Genomic DNA, 20,434 nt, shown 5'->3' with positions numbered 1-20,434 from the left:
ACTTGTAACCCCCACCCCAAAGTACCTACTAGGTACTTCTTACCCTACAGTATCTACTATTAGGTACCTCTGCTTAATTTTGTTTTTATTACTTTTTATTAACCTGAATATTTATTTACCTGAACTGTCCCATAATAGAAAACCAATCCAGTAAGTTTTGTTTACATGACCTGCCGCACAAAAGAGGCCATAACTCTGAGAATTGGCCAGGCATCGGCATGAGTGATATCTTAAAATAAAGGGCAGAAGCTAGGCATATTTTTAGAGAGGTTTGAACGACGAAAGCATTTTCATAACAATTATTTAAACATGAAACAAAGCATTTTTATTTTAACTCCATATTTATTTTTTACGTTTCAATATCTCTATTTTTTCTAATAAGTTTACACAGAAGCTTGAAATTAATCGTATTTTTATTAATACACATTAGACAAAACAAAATAAACTTTGAAACTCCGATACTAATTGTAACTTGCGCTCTATTACCGTTTAAGTGTGAAATTTTGGTATTTCTTAAGAAAAATGCAAAAATTGCCATAAAAAATTTATAAACAAATTTCGACCTACACATATTTAGCTTAAAATGTTTGAAATTAAGTCAGCTATCACCCCCTTAAAGGATTGCATCTAGCTTCCGGACACCCTATATATTATATTATATTATATTATGTTATATACAATAATGGCCAAAAGTAGATAGACAAATAGTTTTTTAAAAAAATCAAAAGAAATACATATAAGAAAAAAAGTATATTATGGGTAACATAAACATGTATAAAAATAATAAAACATTCTTTAGAAACAATCACCTAATTTGGTAAATAATAAGAAATAACTAAATATACGCTGGATAAAATTGGATAGACAAATTTAAAAAATAACCAATACTCTTTTTTTTTCAAAGCATTTTTTTTTAATTACAAACTAAACCATCTACAGTATTAGTATTTTGTAAAATACCCATTATTGTCTATTAGAGCCTGACATCTACGTGGCATTGATTCAATAAGATTGTCTATGAGTTTAAAAACAATATTTTTCCCTTTCTGTTGCAACCGTTCGAATAATTCATCTTTATTTGAATAGTTTGTATCACGATCTACAATTTTCCATAAATTTTTGATGGGATTAAGATCGGGTGACTGGGATGGCCATTTTAAAACTGGTATTTTTTCTTCTTCGAAAAATTGCTTCATAATTTTGGAGGAATGCTTCGGATCATTATCTTGCTGGAATTGGAATCTCAATGGTAAATTGTCTTCGACATAGGGCAACATAACATCTCTGAGAATATCCCTGTACATAAACCTGTCCATTATGCCCTCTATGCCATGTAACGGGCCCATTCCATAACCTGAGAAGCAACCCCAAACCATCACTGATCCACCTCCATGCTTAACTGTGGGTTTTGTGTACTTGGAAGGACGTCTAACATATTGAATTCCATCGGAATTAAACAAATTAAACTTCGATTCGTCGCTCCAGCAAACACGTTTCCATTCATGCTTTGTCCAGTGTATATGCTGACGGGCAAATTCCAATCGGGCTAAGCGATTCTTTTCTGAAAGCAATGGTTTTTTTGGTGGCCTACGTGCTACGTGCAAATAGATTCTCTTTTACCAACCTTCGTCTTACAGTCCTTGAGGACACATTACAAATCCCTAGAGTCTGTAATTCTATCTGAATTTGACGAGAAGTCATGAAAGGGTTATTCTAGCTAATTTGTTTTAATTTGGGTACAGCTCTAATGTCAATTTTTTTTGGTCGACCAGATTTATTTTTTTGATCTAATGATCCTGTCCTTTTTTTTTTTGATAATTGCCCAAATAGCTTTTCTTTTAACATCAAATCTACGAGCAATATCAATTAGACGATCACCCGCGCGATATGCATTAATAATGCGTTGTCTTAAATCAAGAGAGAATCTAATTCCGCGTGGCATGTTGCACCTTGAGTTAAAGAGAAGCAATACTATACTAATTTTATTTTATAAATATCTAGACAAAAAAATAATTCCAAAATTGTTTTTGTCTATCTACTTTTGACCAGCTATATTTATATTATTGCTTTATCTGATAGCAAGCAAAATATTTAACTAAAATTTATTGGTATCTTTTTATAGACCGCCTTACAAATAACAATAATTTAAAATCTAGGAGACCTGTGGGTACATCTTTAAACAATTATATGAAAATAATACTTTGTCTATCTACTTTTGGCCACTACTGTATATATTGGCTACTTCAAAGAGAATAGACGAAGAGAAAAAAAAATGCGGATTATTCACATAGGACGCTAAAAAATATTATTAAATTTTGTTAAAATATGCTAAAATACTCTAGTCCATTTGATGGTCGAAACTAGTTGCTATTGATAATTACATCGCCAAACTATTAAGATGTATTTGCAATTGCCAAATTGTGTATGTTCTCTATATTTCATATAATTATTACGTAGTATTTTTTTTTTGTAAAATTGTATTAAAAATTCATCATAGCTACGCCACTGGTTGCTAAAAAAAGTAGGTGAACATTTAAAAAATGTGTTTTTATGCCATAATATCCTGTGCCAAAATTCAGTTCAATGTTTTAAACCGTATCTGAAAAATTTATTAAAAACGAAAAAAAAAATAAAACTTTAACACCCTGTATCTTAAAAACTAAGCATTTTAGGACCCATGTTTATATGAACTTTTCGACTTAAAATCGGTCCAGGAATGTCCCTTTTAAATTATGACATACCTTTAAGTAACACCCTGTATATAATAATATAATATGTGTCCAAACAAAATGTTTACAATCTTCTAAAGTTCGACTTTGCTCCTAAATCTTAAGTGATATTGCTACTGTACTTAAAAAATGTTAAAAAATTAATGAAGTAATGAAAATACTTCCACAAAATTTGATTTCCATTAATTGCAACCATCACAAAATTGTTTGCTATACCATAGACGTAAGTTAAAAAAAAAACACATAATACGGAAATTAGCAATTAAAAGAAAATATCTTAATTTAGAATTAAGAAAATTACGAAAATGTTTATCTTAAAACCTAATGTCCTAAATGTTACAAGTAGTCCTTATTAACTTGCAGACACTACAATCCGTGATCTATCTAAGCCGTAAATTTAGCGAAAATATTTAACATATTACCGAAATAAATACTTATATATCATTTTATTAACAACATCTTTGACGGTTCTCTAAAAAAAATAGTCCAATGCCTAGAACTAGCGACCTGGGAGACCAGTTATAACGGTCGAGCACATAAATCTGTAAAAAAGTCTCATAAGATCTCTTGTCTTCTCATGGCTATGGTTCTAAGGTGATAGCAGTTACAACACTATAACAGTATCAACCAGATGATCAATTCCTGTACATTCCGTTCTTACAGCCAACGGCAAAAGAACAAATATTTAAATACCGTTGGATATTTAAAATTGCCTTATTTATTTTAATCACTTATCATATTCATCACTCAGCTCTCACTTTTGTTGTTGCATAATTTAACACATTTTTTTTACTTATTACAGGTATTTTATGAGAAACAACGACCGTATTTTGGATTTAGTTTTTGTTAAGTTGAATTATGCAGGGTAACAAAGGCGGTTGCATTAATTATATGGAAGAATGCTTTCCATCTTGCATTAACGTTAAATGTAAGCCTTAGAATGGGTGAACGCAAAAAATATTGTAAGGTCAGGCTTTAAAAATATATATAATTTTCTAATTTTCTTAGGATTTTTTATTGCAGAAGGGTTGGTCGTTTTTGTAGAATTTTCAATAATATTAAAGGTATAACTGAGATATTTTATAACAAAAATTATTCTATTTTGGATTTAACGTTTTCGCAATATCCATTACTAGTAACTTCTAAATACCCTTCTTGGTTCTCATTGAACATTATGAAAAAAAAGCTAGGATACATAAGTGTTATATTTATTTTTTCAAGGGACTTACAAGCTTTTAATGAATTAATACATACATTTACATAAATACATTTTATTCAATACCAACTGGTAACAATGTTATGAACAACTTAATATCTAACAGAAATATTAAAATATATAAATAGACCGCACAACCGAAAAAGATATTTTCTTAGAACTTAGTAAAAATGAATCTAAACCTATAGATCTTGATTTAATTCCAGCTTTTGTACTAAGGTACTTGAGGGGAATAAGGCCTAGCTAAGAAAAAAATTGAATAAAGTGAAAGACTGCAATGTTAATATTTAGTTTAATACACCAAAGTGCTTATAAAGTTATATTAATTTTAACAAACTTAAAAAAATAATCTCTAAAAAAACTAGAAAACAAAAAATAAATATTAAGAAAAATAACGCAAATCGGCCTTATTATCCGATGGAGGTTTAATAAAGCGTATACATAAAAATGGCACAACTCGTTAATTGGGCGAAGTTTAGCAGCCATCGGGACACTCAAAATCATCCAGGTCATTGACTGTTAAGCCAACACATTCCTCGTGGTACCATTTAAGACATTTGCTGCACTGCCTCATATCGGCTTCCCTGTCTTCCTCACATCCATGGCAATACCATTCGGTACTTAACTTTTCCCTGGAGCTTTCAATATCTTTATTCAATTTGGCACGACTTTTGTTCTCCTCGGTAAAAAGATCTCTAGTGACTGGAGTTCCTTTGTAGTTTAGAGCTTTTTTTTGATTTTTTTTAGGTTTTTCATTAGTTTTTACTGGTGTGGGCAAAAGCTCATTAAAAGAAGTGACTTTTGTTGTTCGTCTCTTTAATTCAGCAAAAGGGATATGGTCATCAGTCGAATCCGAGTCAGAAGAGTAAACATTGTAATAGGAAAATTTGCCAGCTTTTTGTTACTTGTTGGATGCCATTCCAGACGGACCAGGTTGAGGAGATTCAGGTGGACGCCTATTTTTTTTGTTGGTATCATCCGGTGCCGAGCAAATGCTATTTCTGGAATTGCCTCGGGATTTAATGGAAACAGACCAGTAGCCTTAAAACCGTTTATAATGTTACTATGTGTCATGCATTTAGACCAAACATTTGAAAGTATGATGTTAAAACGTGATTTGGTCAGCTTTTTGTTAGGATTCTGATCCAAGAATAATAATACTTCATTATCCCAATGATGCTCAAATGAACGATATACAGATTTGTCGAGGTTAGAGGATAGAAGCTCATGTGTTGTATTCGATAGCAAACAGTAGAGATCTATATCAAGTGAGTCTCCAACATCAACAATTGACAAATCAAGATGACACAGAGATGATGGACTTTTGTATCGGGCTAAGTGCTTGAGGAATTCTTTAAAAAGTTCGTTAGTCATGTAGCCTTTACTTGATTTTTCCACTAGAGTTCCTGATGGCAAATTATCATGTAATTCTGGCTTTAGCCTCTTTCCTTTAAAAATAATCATAGGAGGTATTGGTATTCCAAGGGCATTGACACATCCTGCAATTGTCACACTCTCTGCATGTTCTGACGATTGAAAGTGAACACATTTTACCCATTTCTTAGCTAAAACGGTTGGCTGGTGGTGAATAGTCAAGCGGCATCCTTTTTCATCCATATTATAAAGTCTTTCAGGGTGATTAATTATATCAAGATCAACATTTTCCCTATTTTTAAAAAATGATCATCAACTATAAATTTATTAAGTTTTTGAGCCCTAGCTGAATTCATAAATTGTGCTTTTCTTTTAGAAATTACAGGATTTCTCTTCATAAAAGCCTTTAGCCAGTCTTTACCAGCAAGTTTTGAAGTTGTATTAAATTTATGAGCAATATTATTATCTTCGCAGAATCTAAACACCAGTCGACGAAGAATTTCGCGCACCAAGCACCAAGGTGTCCTTTTAGGAGGCATGATGTTAAAAATCACTGAAAATAGTTTAGAAGTTTAATAATATGTTAATAAAAACATTAATTTGTCATGAGAATAATAAGGCCTATAGCTTATTTTTATAGGCCGTATTACCCATCCGTGACGAAATAGTTCGTTCGAATGTCGTTTGTAAATGGACCAATAGGAGACGCGGACCCAACGCAATCGATTTGCGATTAATTTAAAGCGGTTTTTTTCAATATAGGCCTTATTACCCGACAGGCCTTATTACCTGCAGGTACCTTATGAGATTGACGTTTTTCTCTTAAAATATTTTAATCACTTTTAAAATATTGTATAATAAGTGCATTAAATATCAAAAATAAATAGTATATTCCTAAAATATGTAAAATCCAAAGTTTTTCCTATATTTAAGAAATGCTACAAATTACATTAAAAATTATAGATTAATCTCAATCATTTGTAACTTTTCAAATTATTCTTCACGGCGTTCTTTTTCCCAAACTTCAGAACTATTAAAAGTAAAGTTTATTACAGAACCCATTGATAAAGGTTTTTAAGCGGATGTCATTTGGATTTTTCAAAAGCATTCGCCAAACTAGATCGTACTCTTGTACTCTATTGTCCAATATGTTATTATCTAAAATGAGTAATATTGTCATCTTCGAGTAGATAATAAAGCTTTTCAGGTATTACCTTTTAAATCGATGTCAGTATGTAGCTGCTATAACTGGGTTTTAATTAAACAAAAACACAGCCACTGCGAAGGTACCTGAAGGTTCTGTCTTGGATCCCCATACTTTTTAATATCCAGAATGTTACAAATGTTTGAGCCGCTATTTCATGGACATAACATGCATATTTTTTTTATAAGACAAAAGTTTAAATATAAATCTTTACTAAACCTTTTCTAACAAAAAGACGACCATTTAAAGATAGCGCTGGTAAAATATTTTTTTGCTCATAATTCTTGAACTTTGCTCGTTCTTCCCCCGTAAACCTCTCGGAGAGGTTAGTGACATCCATCATCATGTCCATCAATCATTAGCCTCCAGGATTATCTATCTTGGGCGTGGTATATTGCATCTTCCAGGCTCTTTCCTATTAGTATTTTTAATTTGGTCTACCCATTGCGACGGTGAACGTCCTTGGTCTTTGTCCATTTACTTTCCTTCTATGATCAGCTTTTCCATAAACTCTGATCTCCTGGCAATATATCCAAAATATTTTAAATACCGCTGGTTGACATTAGTGGGTAGTCTGGTCATTCACTGTTGTCTTAGAATTGATTCGTTGCTGCGATGTGCTGTCTATGGAATTCGAAGGATTTTTCTATACCACCATATTTCTAGAGCGTCAGTTCTGCGATGGTCTACTATTTTCATTGTCTACCTCTCTACTTCATAAGTCGCTATGGGGAAAATGAGAGTTCGTACAAACCCGAGTTTGGTGTTAATTGTGATGGAAGTATCCTTCCAGATACGAGTGAGTTTTGCTGTTGAATTTCATACTATGGCGAGACGCCTACGGATTTCAGTTTTGCAATCTCCGGTATTGATGACGACAGATCAAAGATATTCAAAGTGTTTGACCACTTGATAACCGGCTATATTTGTAATATTAGGGCTGTTGTTATTAGCACCGTCCAAAATCATTCAAAAGAAGAGGAAATAAAATACTTACCTACTTGTTGTAGGTGTATCAGATGCTTCGGCATCGGCAAAAATGTTCCAGAGCTTCGACTGTTCTATCTTGTCAAAAGCCTTTCTGTAGTCCACCAAATACATGAGCATTTTAACATTAGACTCCCTAATTTTTTCTAAGTATGATCTGTCGTTCAAGATCTGCTGGCGAGTTCTTTTCCCTGGAACAAATCCAGTCTGTTCGTCTGTTATTTGTCTAAGGAGAAAATTCTTCAGCCTCTCGTTCAGTATTCCGAGCATGATTTTGTTAGTGGAATTAAGGCAATCCTACAATAGTTTCCATAGTCGAAAGGGTAACCTTTCTTAAATAAAGGCAAGAAAATAGAATGGCACTATTGTTTTGACCAGCTCCTAGTTTTTGACCAGCTCCTAGTCGTCCAGATCTACTGACATATGCTCTGTTTGATGGATATCCCCAATTTGCCAATTCGCCGCTAATACCATCACGCAGTTTTTTTCAGTGTTTTTCCATTTCCTCCCAGTATTGTTGGTTTGAGTTCTGTGCTTAGGTCTCCGGGGTGCATCTAAACATTCCGTATATGTATTTGGCACCTAGGGCTTTACCATTGGTTCTTTGCTGCACGCGGTCATGATTCAACCAATAGACAGCGAGGTGCCAAACACGTATATGGAATGTGATTCGGTGCAAAATTCATAAGCGGAATATTACATATTATGCGGGCGCGGACGTATGCAAATCAGTTACAAAGAGACTGATTTTAAAATATTTATTAATGCATTATTAAAGAAAACTAAAACAATAATAATAGGAAATAAACAAAATTTATTCAAATTAATATTAAAAAAAAATAAATCTTTTAAGCCAGAATAATTAATAATTATGCGAAATTCAATGTCCTTCGCCATGTTTAGTAGCATTTCTTTGATTTTCTGCGATATTGGCAGAAAGATTGTGGCGCCTTTTTAATCTTTTTTTAGAAGGTTCATCGTTAGGTGGTCGCCCAAATGGTAACCTTTTTGACCCTCTAGTAACTCCTAACTTTCTTCGGCTGATTAAAGTTGGTTGTACTCTTATACTGGCCTTGTGTCGAAATCGTCTTGCCGAGGAGCTTCCTGCAGTGTTTAAAAAACTTTCCCAAGCCGTTTTGGTTTTAATATAGGATAATCTCTCGTTCAATAATTTTAACGTTGATGAATCAGTTCCAAATGTAACACTTTTATGTTGTAGCGTATTAATAAAATCTGCAAATGAGATTTGTTGTTGTTTAGCTATTTCATTGTTATGTATAGAAATATCTTCTCTAACATTATTTTTATCCATGTTATTAAAGTTGTTATTAGTGTACTTTTCTGTAATACATACACTGGATCCTACAAGCCCGCTATAAAATGAGAAAGGTTGAACTTTTTCGCCAAAAGCTAATTTAGCTATTTCGTATCGATCTTCAGGATTAGTAGCTGGAACGTTGCAGAGAGATATATTAAAAATGTGTGCAATCGCAGCTTGGTGCTTGCAAAATGCACCCAATCTCCTAATTTCACAGCTGCAAAATCCAGTAGCTATGTCGACTTCGTAAAGCACATCACAATTTTGCTCACTAGGGACTGGAAATTTGATTATATTTTCCTTTTTTAAATATTTAATTTTTTCTAATTGCCTTTTAAAGAGTAATCTTGGGGCTGCATCTCTACTGTTTACTAAATTTCGAAGCCGTCTTCTATAATATTCCTCTAAGGCAGTACAGCTAAAGTCTATTATAAGCTTTGTTTCTATGTAGAACTATGTCCTTAAAAAGCCTTACTGTTATTTCACTAAAGTTGTTAGTTTGGTGGTCATGTGTTGATGCATCTCTATAAGCCAGGCACCAATCTTCCTTTCTTTTCCAATACTCAGTTATATATTTTTTCCATTGCGGAAATCGTTGGTTTTCAAGAATAATCTTAAATGATTCTGTGGCTTTCTCAATAGTGGATGAATATAGTTTGGAATGTCTTAAATAAAAATTGTCGTTCATCTTGGGGTATTCCATTCTTTTTTTCACAGAGCCAGCGCCAAATGGATTGGCATATATGAAAATTCCACCGAAAGCATTTGGTGTCGACCCTTTAAGTAGTTGGTATGCTGCAGTATAATCTTCAATTGTTTGATCTTTAGTAATAATAACTGCCAAAGGCACTGCAATGCCTCATGGGGTTAACATAAACGAAATCGAATGGCTTAATGCATCGCACAGCGATGCTGATTGTGCCATTCGATTCACATGTGCAAGAAGCTGTGCTATCTGTAAAAACAACATCTTTTGCAAATGGGAGATTGTGTGCCCGCTGCATAATGGGTATTACAACAATGATGGCAAACGGGTTTTCATTATATTTTACTAAAATACCTTCAGCTTCATAAACATTAACTTTTTGTTTTATTTTCTAAAAAAGAAACAAAAAGGTCAGTAATTTTAAATATTTTTTACGAGATTCTCTTTACCTCCAAAACCCCAATTCCATCACGAGGTCCCAAATTTTCAGTTCTCCATATATCATGCCAGTGCTGCACTGTACGATATTTTGGATTGATTTCTGCATTTGCTAGAAGTTTCCTGTCAAAGCCAAGTTCAAATTCTAATTTAGACTCATGATAAACTAGAGACTCTTTAATTCCCATTCCAGTATCAAAATAAGAAAAATATTTGTCTCTGGTTTCAGCGGATAGACGAAGGTATGAAAGGCTTTCACCTGATTCCAAATTATGATTATGATCTCCAATTATATTTATATTATCTGGCAAACCGTCCTTAAAGAATATAAATGAATTAAATTTAATTAACATTTAATTCTAATGATTTAATTAATTTTTATTTTTAATTTTTTATGATTGTTTTTTTATTTCTATTATTATTTTTTTTTATCTATAGCCGTACAATTACAGGGTAGTCCAAAAATAAGATATTGCGTTACACTTAAACTAAAACATTAAACTTAGTCTACTGAAAGTTTTGTCTCGAAGCATTAAGCAAAAGTGTTTAACACCTAAAACCCTGTGGTTCATATTAAAAAAAAACGCACTGTATGGAATGATCCTGTACATAGATACATATATAATAATTAATCATTTTTTAGTTCTTACCTTAACGAATTTATCTTTTTTCATAGTATATCCTTTGTTGAATTTTTAATCGATATTTTTATTTTAGCCATGCAATTTGAATTTTTCGACTTTTTTTCTTAGTGTTTGGTGGGACTCTTTGATAGCTTGAATGATGACATACATAAGTTATACTGGAAAAATATAATACTATTAGAGCATACAATTAAATAAGGGAGCATATTTATACTTAATAAAATATTGTACAAGAGCTTACCTGCATAAATAGTGGAGGGTATTTTTTTCGTGTTTGTAGCTCTCCAGCTTGAAAAATAAATACCTTTATATTCATTTAGCCATTTATATATGTCTTTTTCGTTTTTAATATCAACTCTGTACTTATTTTTATCGATTAATTTTTCTAAATCGGAATCACATTCCACATACGTATTTGGCACCTCGCTGTCTATTGGTTGAATCATGACCGCCTGCAGCAAAGAACCAATGGTAAAGCCTTAGGTGCTAAATACATATACGGAATGTTTAGATGCCTCCGGGGTCTACACTGCAGATCATATTGAAAAAGCTATACAGATCATGTTTTCATTCGTTACTTATAGGAAACCGCATAAAGGCGAAATTTTTCAACGTCGCGCGTGTACAGAGCACCGCCCCGGCCGGCCCGAGGACGGGATTAGTAAAACATCTGACTTTCGTGGGAGCTACGTCGTTTGGCGACAAAATGTCCCAAAATATTACGCGAAAATCCAGGCATTTTTAAAATATTTATTCTAATGCCGGTTTTACAGACATGACAATGTGTAAAACCCGCATAGAATTGTAGTCTTAAAATGTTTAATATGCTGTGTTTTGCATATATCTATATAACTCTAATAAACAAACTTAACAACATATCATTTTTTAAATAAAAGGCTCAAATAAACCGCCTTCTTTCGCTAAACAAAAACTTAACCTATTGTAAAAGCTATTTCGCACCTCCAAAAGAGTTTCAGGTAAAATGAAATTGGCACCTTCGACAATTTTATTTCGCAACTCCTCTAAATTTGTTGGCCTACTAAATTCATGCTTGTAAATGGTCTGCTTAAGGTAACCCCACAGATAAAAGTAATTTGGAGACAAATCTGGTGATCTAGGATGCCATTTAATATCGCTAGTCCCACTAATAAGGCGGTTAGGAAAAGTATTTGTTAAAAATTCTTTTACCCTAGCCGCGTTATGAGCCGGACAGCCATCATGCTGAAAATAAACCGATCCCAGGTCTACATCAGGTAGGATTTGAATGGCAGGAAGAACTTGGTTTTGCAGCAACTCAAGGTACTTTTGGGCGTTTAAAGTGCCATCAATAAAAAATGGCCCTATAACATTGTCGCCCAAAATACCTGCCCAAACATTCAATTTCTAGGGTACTGCAAACCATTTCTTCCCGCCGTTCTATATCCTGGATCACTTCAACAGGTTCTTGACGTTTTGTGTGGCATTTTTTACAATCTTGAAGACAAAAAGATGTCTCAAAATTTGTAACCACATTTAAAACCGTTTTTGCACAAGGCATCGGTCTATTCTCAAATGTCACTGAAAACAAATCTCTACATTGTACTGCCGAATTGCCTCCATAAAACCATATAATTAGTTGGACTCTTTCGGAAGAGGTATAAACAGCCATAGTGAAAAAAACACAAAAATAACGCTCAAAAATTATTAATGCAACGTGCAGTAACATGGCAAAGTGAGGTCTGCTGACTCCCGGTTCAAAAAATAAAAACGAAAAATTCCGCCGCCTGCAAGCCACAACCAAGCGGTGTTGCCATTATTTTGGGTAATACGTAGCTCACGATAACACGATCTGTATATGTCCGCCACACACTAGCAATGCCTTTTGCATCTGCAATTACATTGCCCTCATTGTCCCTGATGATTTGTGTCTTGAGCTTGAACTCGCGTGTCAGGTATTTTACTTAACCATAGAGCTCAGTAGATCGGTGTTCTGTTACATGTCGCTCTGTTTCTATAAATATTCTCTATATGCGATTTTTTTTGGCTCTTCTGCAGAAATATTTGATTTTATTATTCATGTTTTTTATTAGATAATTTTTTTTTTGGGTCTCTTCCTGAAATTCGAATAGCCTGTCAATTTTCTATTAATGTCAATGTTTCATTTGATATCTGATATATTATTAAAGATCTTAGGTATGCTGTCAGCTGCTTTCCTATTCCATTTCTCAACACTTCTCCAAATTCGATCTGAGTCTTTCTCTCCGAAAGTTCTAGTTGGAGGAAAGTACAGTTCTGAATGAAAGTGTCTCTTATAGCAAGAATAGCGAAAATATGGTTGAACAACTATGGGTAGATATAAAATATAAGAATAAATCTTTTCTGGTAGAAACATTGTATAAACCACCACAGGTTAGCTACACTTTTTTGAATAATACAGAAACCTTCTTATCTAATATGTCTACTTCATATGACTACATAATCTTAATAAGCGATTTGAATATATTTTTTTTTGTAAAATCTGTTGAAAGTTTTGGCATCATTACAAGCATTATATGGCATCAGTGCTTGAGCTTTTTAACTTAAAACAAGTTGTCTCTGATCCCACTGTAATGTTGGGTTATTCCCATCAGGACAGGTTCGGTGGTAGCACTACGTGCCCTTATTAATTAGACACAACTTGTTCTGTTTATAGCTCGGAATATATTCAATTAACGTTCATCAAAAATTACAGTCGCCGAAATAGTCATGGTCATCAATAATTTAAGTACATTGAACCGATAAGTAATGCATACACGTATAGATCTACTTATTTCCTAACATGTTATTATTGCAATTTTGGAGTATTATAATTTGGTATGGCTTGAAGGTGTCAATGGCCTCTTATATTATAACAATGAATTTGTCGCAATTGCTTTATTATTAAACATAAGTATCCAATACACCACAAGGATTAGTAGAATTAGTTCAACTTTAATTGATATAATATGTGTTGATAAGCAAGTAAATGTCATTAATTCAGGTGCTTTAGATATGCTCAATTTTACGGATCATAGACTCATGTTCTCAATAATTGATATTAATGTTTCTAAAATAAGTAATAAGGCTCTAATCTATAGAGATTTAAAAAACTTCCATAAGAGGCAGTTTGAGCTAGATGTACATGTATGTAGCATATAAATTATGAATCTATTTTGCAGCAAGCATTTTTAAATGATAAAGTGACTCTTTTCAGTAATAATCTTAACGAAATCTTCAATAACATGACCCCTAAAACATTCAGTAATTAATAAAAAGTACAAGCCTTAAATTAAAGAAAGCTGTTTTTATTAAGTTTAAAAAAACTGGTTAAACTAAACATAAAGACTTCTACCTAGACATTAAGAACTATTTGTCTTTTGCTATTCGTAATGAAAAAAAGGCATATATGTCATTTGAACTCTACAAACATAAAAGGGATGCAAAAAAAAATTGGCATAACTAAAAAGATTGGAATATAAAGGATAATAAAAATAGTGAAATACCTACTCATCTGAAAGATATCAATTAAATAAGTGACGCTTTTGCAGATGTATACCAGTTGGCCACACCGATAGATAATTTGGTATTAAATTTCTATCGGGATACATGGCTGGAAATGCCTAATAGTGCTGAACTTGTTTTTAAAAACATCTCAGAATATGGTATATACATGTCATTTAAAAGAATAAAATCAAAAATAGGTATTGACCAAATAAGTTATAATCTTGTCCTTTTTAGCATTGGGCTTATGGCTCCATTTCTGACAAAGGAATTTAATTTATCTCTACACAAAGGGGAATTTCCACAAATATGGAAAACTTCTATTATCAAGCCCCTACCAAAGCAAAATAGAATTGAAAATCTTTCAGAGCTAAGACCAATTTCTCTTTTACCCATCTTTGCTAAAATGTTTGAATTAATAGTGTTGGATATGTTGCTTGAATGTGTAAATATGCATGAAATTATACCCTCAGTACAGTCTGGTTTTCGGAAAAATCATGGAACAGCCACAGCCCTGACAAAAGTAGCTTCAGAGATATCAACCAATATGAACTCCTCTTGTGTTTTTGCCTGGTACTGTTAGATTTCAGTAAGGCCTTTGGCCTTATAAATTATGAGATGATGTTAGCTAAAATGAGCTTCTTTGGTTTTTCAGTGAGTGTTTGCAAATGGTTCCAATGTTATCTTCAACTGAGGACACAGATTGAGAAACTGGATGGAGCAAGATCTGAACCTGTACTCACTGATTATGGAGTACCCCAGGGTAGTATCCTCGAATCTTTGTTATTTAGCATCTACAGAAGCGATCTTCCAGAGCAGATTCGGTTTTGTTCCGTAAATCTTTATGCAGATGACACACAGCTGCTATCCGGATTTCCTCCTCATAATGCATGTCAATGTATGCAGCAAATTAATGAGGACTTAAACTCAATATTTAAATGGTCAAGACAGCATGGGATGATTTTGAATGCTAACAAGAGCACGTACTTACTCATAGGTTCTAATACATTAAAAAAACATTTTCTTCAATCTAATTTCACTACTTTGCATATAAATAACAGTGTCCTTCCCTGTTCAGCATCAGCAGAAAATCTTAGTGTCGTTTTTGATGAGGTCCTAAACTTTCAGGTACATGTCAATAAAAAATTATCGTGCATATATGCTTTACTTAAAAGTTTGTATCAATTTAAATATTATTTGCCCAAAAATATCCAATTTAAGTTTTGTGGAGGCTCTTGTTGGGTCATAGCTAGATTACTGCAATGTTGTTTTTTACAATTACCTCACTCTTCAAATGAAGAACAAAATTCAGTTAGCTCAAAACGCTTCTATGAGATTTGTTTTCAACATACAAAAATTTGATTACATATCACCAAGATATGTTGACAATAAAATACTAAAATATGAAAGGAGAGCAGCTTCATTTTGATCAGCTTGTTTACAGAATTTACAAGTCGAGGTACCCTAATTATTTATCGGATTATTTCACAGCAAAACAATATTTACATAGTCACCGCCAGTTTATAGAACTGAAGGTTTTAACTCATTTGCCTACCAGGGTGTATTTTTGTTAAACTCTGAAGAATACAGCTTAATAAGATCAGGCTCACTTTTCACTTTCAAGGATAAATACAAGGCTTTTCTGTTAGATTCACTGTGATTCACGATTCACATATACCTTTATTGTAATGTTAAGTAATTTTAAGAAACGAGTTTATAAATTAGTATTGTATTGAAACTGCCCACTAAAATATAATAATGTATTTTTTAGGTAGCATGAAACAACACATTATGTGAATGTTACCTTTTATGTAATATTTTGTTATTGCATAATAAATTTTTATTTATTTATTTATGTAAACAGTTTCTGAGGGCTTCTTGAAAGATTATTAGCTTAGGAGCACTAATTGATTAGGTCTTTGTTTTGTCAGTTATGGTCGGATCCGTACTTTGCTTTGGCATTGCAGAAAGAAGTTCTCCATCTTGAACTAACCGTTACAAAATCAATAAATTTGGCAAACAGCAAAAGAATTGCATTAAGAATATCCTCATAGATATAAATTTTAAAATTATCACTGGCGTCGAGCGTAGAGGAGCTTTTTTTTGCTACAACATTTTTGTTGTTCTGGTATGGAACTAATTCGTAGAAAGCAAATTTTGTTGTTAAAAAAAATTACTCCTTTAAAAACTCGCTTAAACTTATCGGTTTCGAGCATAGAGCGTTGATATGTTTCAATTCAAAACACGCGCGTATTGGAATACATCGGTGAAATTTAGAGGAGCATCTGGTTAAGCATATTAAAGAACCTGGTATTAGTACTGGTATTAGAACTTTTCATCATTTATACTGTTCACCGATGAATCGGGACTTTAGAGGTAAAATAGAATAATTAAGATCCACAACATGTATTAGTGGTAAGTTCAAAATCCTCATGCCATTATTCAATCGAAACATCCGCAACGTTTTTCTCTTAACTTTTGGGGACAGATAATTAGGGACTTTATAATTGGTCCGTTACTATCCATATTACTTCAAAATGTTTCCCTGATGCCGAGGCAGTTCACAATGGTGAACATTTTAACGCAACTGCTAGGCAAATTTTTAATGAATACTATAAAACAGAGTATCTATATCTTTCAAGTTGAAATAATATATTATTATTTAAATACATAGTTGAAATATATAGACTTTGATACTATCATCAGCGATGGATGGGTCGAGGAGGTTCGTCCGCTATATTGGTCAGGTAGATTTTTCGACCTCAATTCGTTAGGCTTTTATTTTTGGGGTTATTTCATACAAATTGGTTACTCCACATTTGTTGACGATATAAATGCTCTTCATGGGCGAGTTGGATTCAATCAGATTCGCAACATACCAGGTAGAAAATTTGTGTTAGCAAAAAAGTAAGGCAGTCTCTTTGAGCATTTGTTTTGATGTACTGATTTTGAAGTTTCCATGACCAACTTATTTTTTCTGATCAACTAATAGAAATTCATACTCATGATAGATTTCCTTCAAATGCTCTTTAATTGAAAACGCTAAGTTTAAGCGCATTAATTAATATAATATGCTTACTAAGGGCTTTTTAGTAATATAACTCGTCCTTTGAAAAACTGACTTTCTCTTCTTCCTTCTTCATAAAGAAAATTTTCATTTGGAAATTTTCGCCTTATAAGTTTTGCAACTCCATAAGCTGATTTATTTAGAATAAATACAGAGAACAGTGCAAGATCTCTCAATTGAGTCGAAACCAAGTGGGTTCTTAGGACAGTTCTTCACAATACACTCTTGGACATAAAAACCATTTATAACAAATGTATTAGCCTATGCTATTTTCCGGTAGAATGGAAAAAAGCAATTGTGGTAGTAATACCTAAACAGAGTAAAAACATAAAAAAACCGGAAAGTTACAGACCCATTAGTCTGCTGTTAGCACTGGGAAAATACTTTAAAAAGCAGATTATGGGAGGAGCTAGATGAACTCAAAATAATCCCGGAAGAGCAGTGCGGATTTACTAGAGGATTATCAACTGAGTTGCAGCTTGCACGGATACAACAGAGTCTGGTGGATTCTTTTAATGCGAAGGGATCTACCGCCACGATCACACTCGACATCGAAAAGGCCTTCGATAGAGTGTGGCATGACGGTTTGATCTATAAGTTGCAGAAATTTGGAGTGTCCGCAAGGTTCACTAAATTTATTTAAAATTTCCTAAAAGACAGGGAATTTACTGTTAAAATAAATGCAACTATCACCTCTTATAACAGGATGAGAGCGGGAGTTCCCCAAGGCTCCCCGCTCGCACCAATTTTATTTAGCATATACCAAGCGGACATTCCAAAGAGCACACACTATTCGCGAGTCGCATTATTCGCGGACGACACTTGTGTCTTTGCGAGCTGTAAAAATTTAGTCCAGATATCATCGTACATATAGAGTCATCTAGATAAAATTATAGAGTGAGCAAACAACTGGAAAATCAAAATAAATAGTAAGAAAACAGAGGCCATTCTAATAACAAAAAAGCATGACCGCAACATCCCAAATTTGGCAATTTCGAGCACGCTGCTCTCCTGGAAAGATGAGATAAAGTACCTAGGAGTATATTTTGACAAAAAGAGTAAATTCAAAACGCACATCATGAAACAAATTAATTCATGCAATGGAATCATTCATGCGCTCTACTCCTTTCTCTGTAGGACCAGTAAGCTCTCTTTGAGTAATAAAATGGTCTATAAACAGGTTCTACGTCCTAAACTGCTTTACGCCTCAAATATTTTCTGGAATACCATGAAGTCGAACATCAGAAAGCTTCAGGTGTTTCAGAATAAGTGTTTGAGGATGTTCACTAATGCACCCTTCTTCGTAAGAAATGTTGATCTGCACTCTGACTGCAAACTTGATACTATTCGAGAATATATAATTGAAAAACATTCAAAGTTCAAGGAAAAAGTCAGAAGTGTGGACAACTCCCTAATAGGAGAATTTGTCCTGAGACCAAGGGAAAACCAGCCATGGAAAGGCGTATTGTGATAGTAGCCGCCGAATTCAAATATACTCACTAAAACAGGTCTTTTAGTATCAAAGTTGATACCAAAGGACTGAGATCGCTCAGTCCTCCGCCCGACTCACTCAAGCTTTATTTTCTCTGCGAGGAGTGGGGATCGAGCTCTGGCTCCGCTCAAAGATAACTGGCAACCTTTCCCCGAAGCCTAAATACCCTTTCCTCTATTGAAATAAGTTAAAAATCCTTTAATCCAACCTCAGCACCCAGATGCTACAGAGAAAAGAAGTATAGGAGCCAAAAGTACCATAGCACGCAGTTGCAACTGAGAACACCGGCAAGAGCAATAACAGCTAGTCCGGAAGAAACCAGTGTAACAAAGGAGGGTTCTTAGACAGCGACAACAGGTACCCAATAAAGTGCATAAGTTAATTAAAAGGCATTTTATTTCCTCACTGTCCCCAGACTCGGGGGTATGTTGGCCGGGTCAAAGTGGGCTTTATTGAATTAATCGTAACTAGCGCTCGTGGAACCATCTTGTATTTTACCCACACCCAGCCAACATAACATTGGGCATAGAGGGACCCAACCCTCCAGGCAAAACTGTACTTACAAGTTAACCGCAACCTTCTTTCAAAGTCATTTATCTTAACTGCTTGTAGGACTCGTCAAAAGAAGTTGATATACCAAAAATTGCCTGTACAAATAATCTTAGCTTCCAACGTTAGGCTTATCAGTTTTATTTATACAGTGATTTTCAAAAAGAATCCACTCAGTATAACACACCCACCAATATAACAACAAAATGTCGTTTTCGGATCTTATGATAAATAAAATAACGTACAGTTTAACGGGATTTCTTTAATTTTGTTATTTTAAATATGCTATATAAAAGAAATATGATACCCCGATACCCCATAGATACAATACAATACAATATATTACGTTATAATATAATTCATAGTACTACCTAACTATAGATATTTTAACAAAAGTTTTTCATATTATCTCAATTAAATAATGAATCCATTAGAATGAAATGAAAAATTTTACTAGACCACAAATTAGGCCTGTGTTCAAAATTTTTTATTTCCTACATTGATACAAAGACAAAAAAAAAGTTTTTGTTTCCTTTGTAAGTAAATAAATAATTATATTATTCTACTATAAGGAGCAGAGGAGCGAAGGAGGCACAAGTAGTAACCAGGAGGAAATTAAAAATTCAAACAAAATTGCAAAACAAGTGAATCGACTTTCAGGAGGATTATATATGACAAATGGCAACTTCGTAAACTGATAATCAGAAATAATTAACAAATGGACTTTATCAGTAACTTGGAAAGTAACTCGGAAGCAAAAATATAATATTTCTTTGCAAATGAGATTTGTTAAAAAATATGATTGTATTTCATTATTTGTTTTAGAACGGGTGCTATAATGATGATCAAGCTCAGTGAAAATATGTTTTATTTTTTTGTAGAAATAAAGACTTGTACTTATAAATAATCCTCTTAGGTTTAAAACATTAAATTCAGAATAAAGAGTAATTGTATGATACTGGATATTTTTATATACAATTATCTTTAAGATTTTGTTTTGGCACAGCTTTAAAATCTGCAATGCAGTTTCGCGAAGACCACCCCAAATTGGTAAACAGTATCTTAAAATAGACTCTACAAGGGAATTATAAACTATTTTTATTGTTTTTTCCATTTAGGATGTTTCGAAGCTGGTAGAATTTGTAATAGAGTTTCGAAGTTTTTTCGCCGTTTCGATAGCGTGCTCATTCCAGCGAAGATGTTGGTCAATAT

General features: G+C 33.4%; 2 protein-coding genes across 2 annotated transcripts in view; one reads left to right on the top strand and one right to left on the bottom strand.

The window, feature by feature from the left end:
* LOC126748327 (uncharacterized) overlaps window positions 1–20,434 on the bottom strand; it is a 410,960-nt gene that overhangs the window by 192,404 nt on the left and 198,122 nt on the right. The gene's annotated exons all lie outside the window — the stretch shown is intronic.
* The window catches only part of LOC126748326 (prion-like-(Q/N-rich) domain-bearing protein 25), a 57,143-nt gene that overhangs the window by 2,454 nt on the left and 34,255 nt on the right, over window positions 1–20,434 (top strand). The gene's annotated exons all lie outside the window — the stretch shown is intronic.

This window comes from Anthonomus grandis, chromosome 22 (assembly GCF_022605725.1).
Source record: "Anthonomus grandis grandis chromosome 22, icAntGran1.3, whole genome shotgun sequence".
NCBI lineage: Eukaryota > Metazoa > Arthropoda > Insecta > Coleoptera > Curculionidae > Anthonomus > Anthonomus grandis.
The sequence above is the reverse complement of the archived record's forward strand: the minus strand, read 5'-3'. Positions and strand labels throughout refer to the sequence as shown.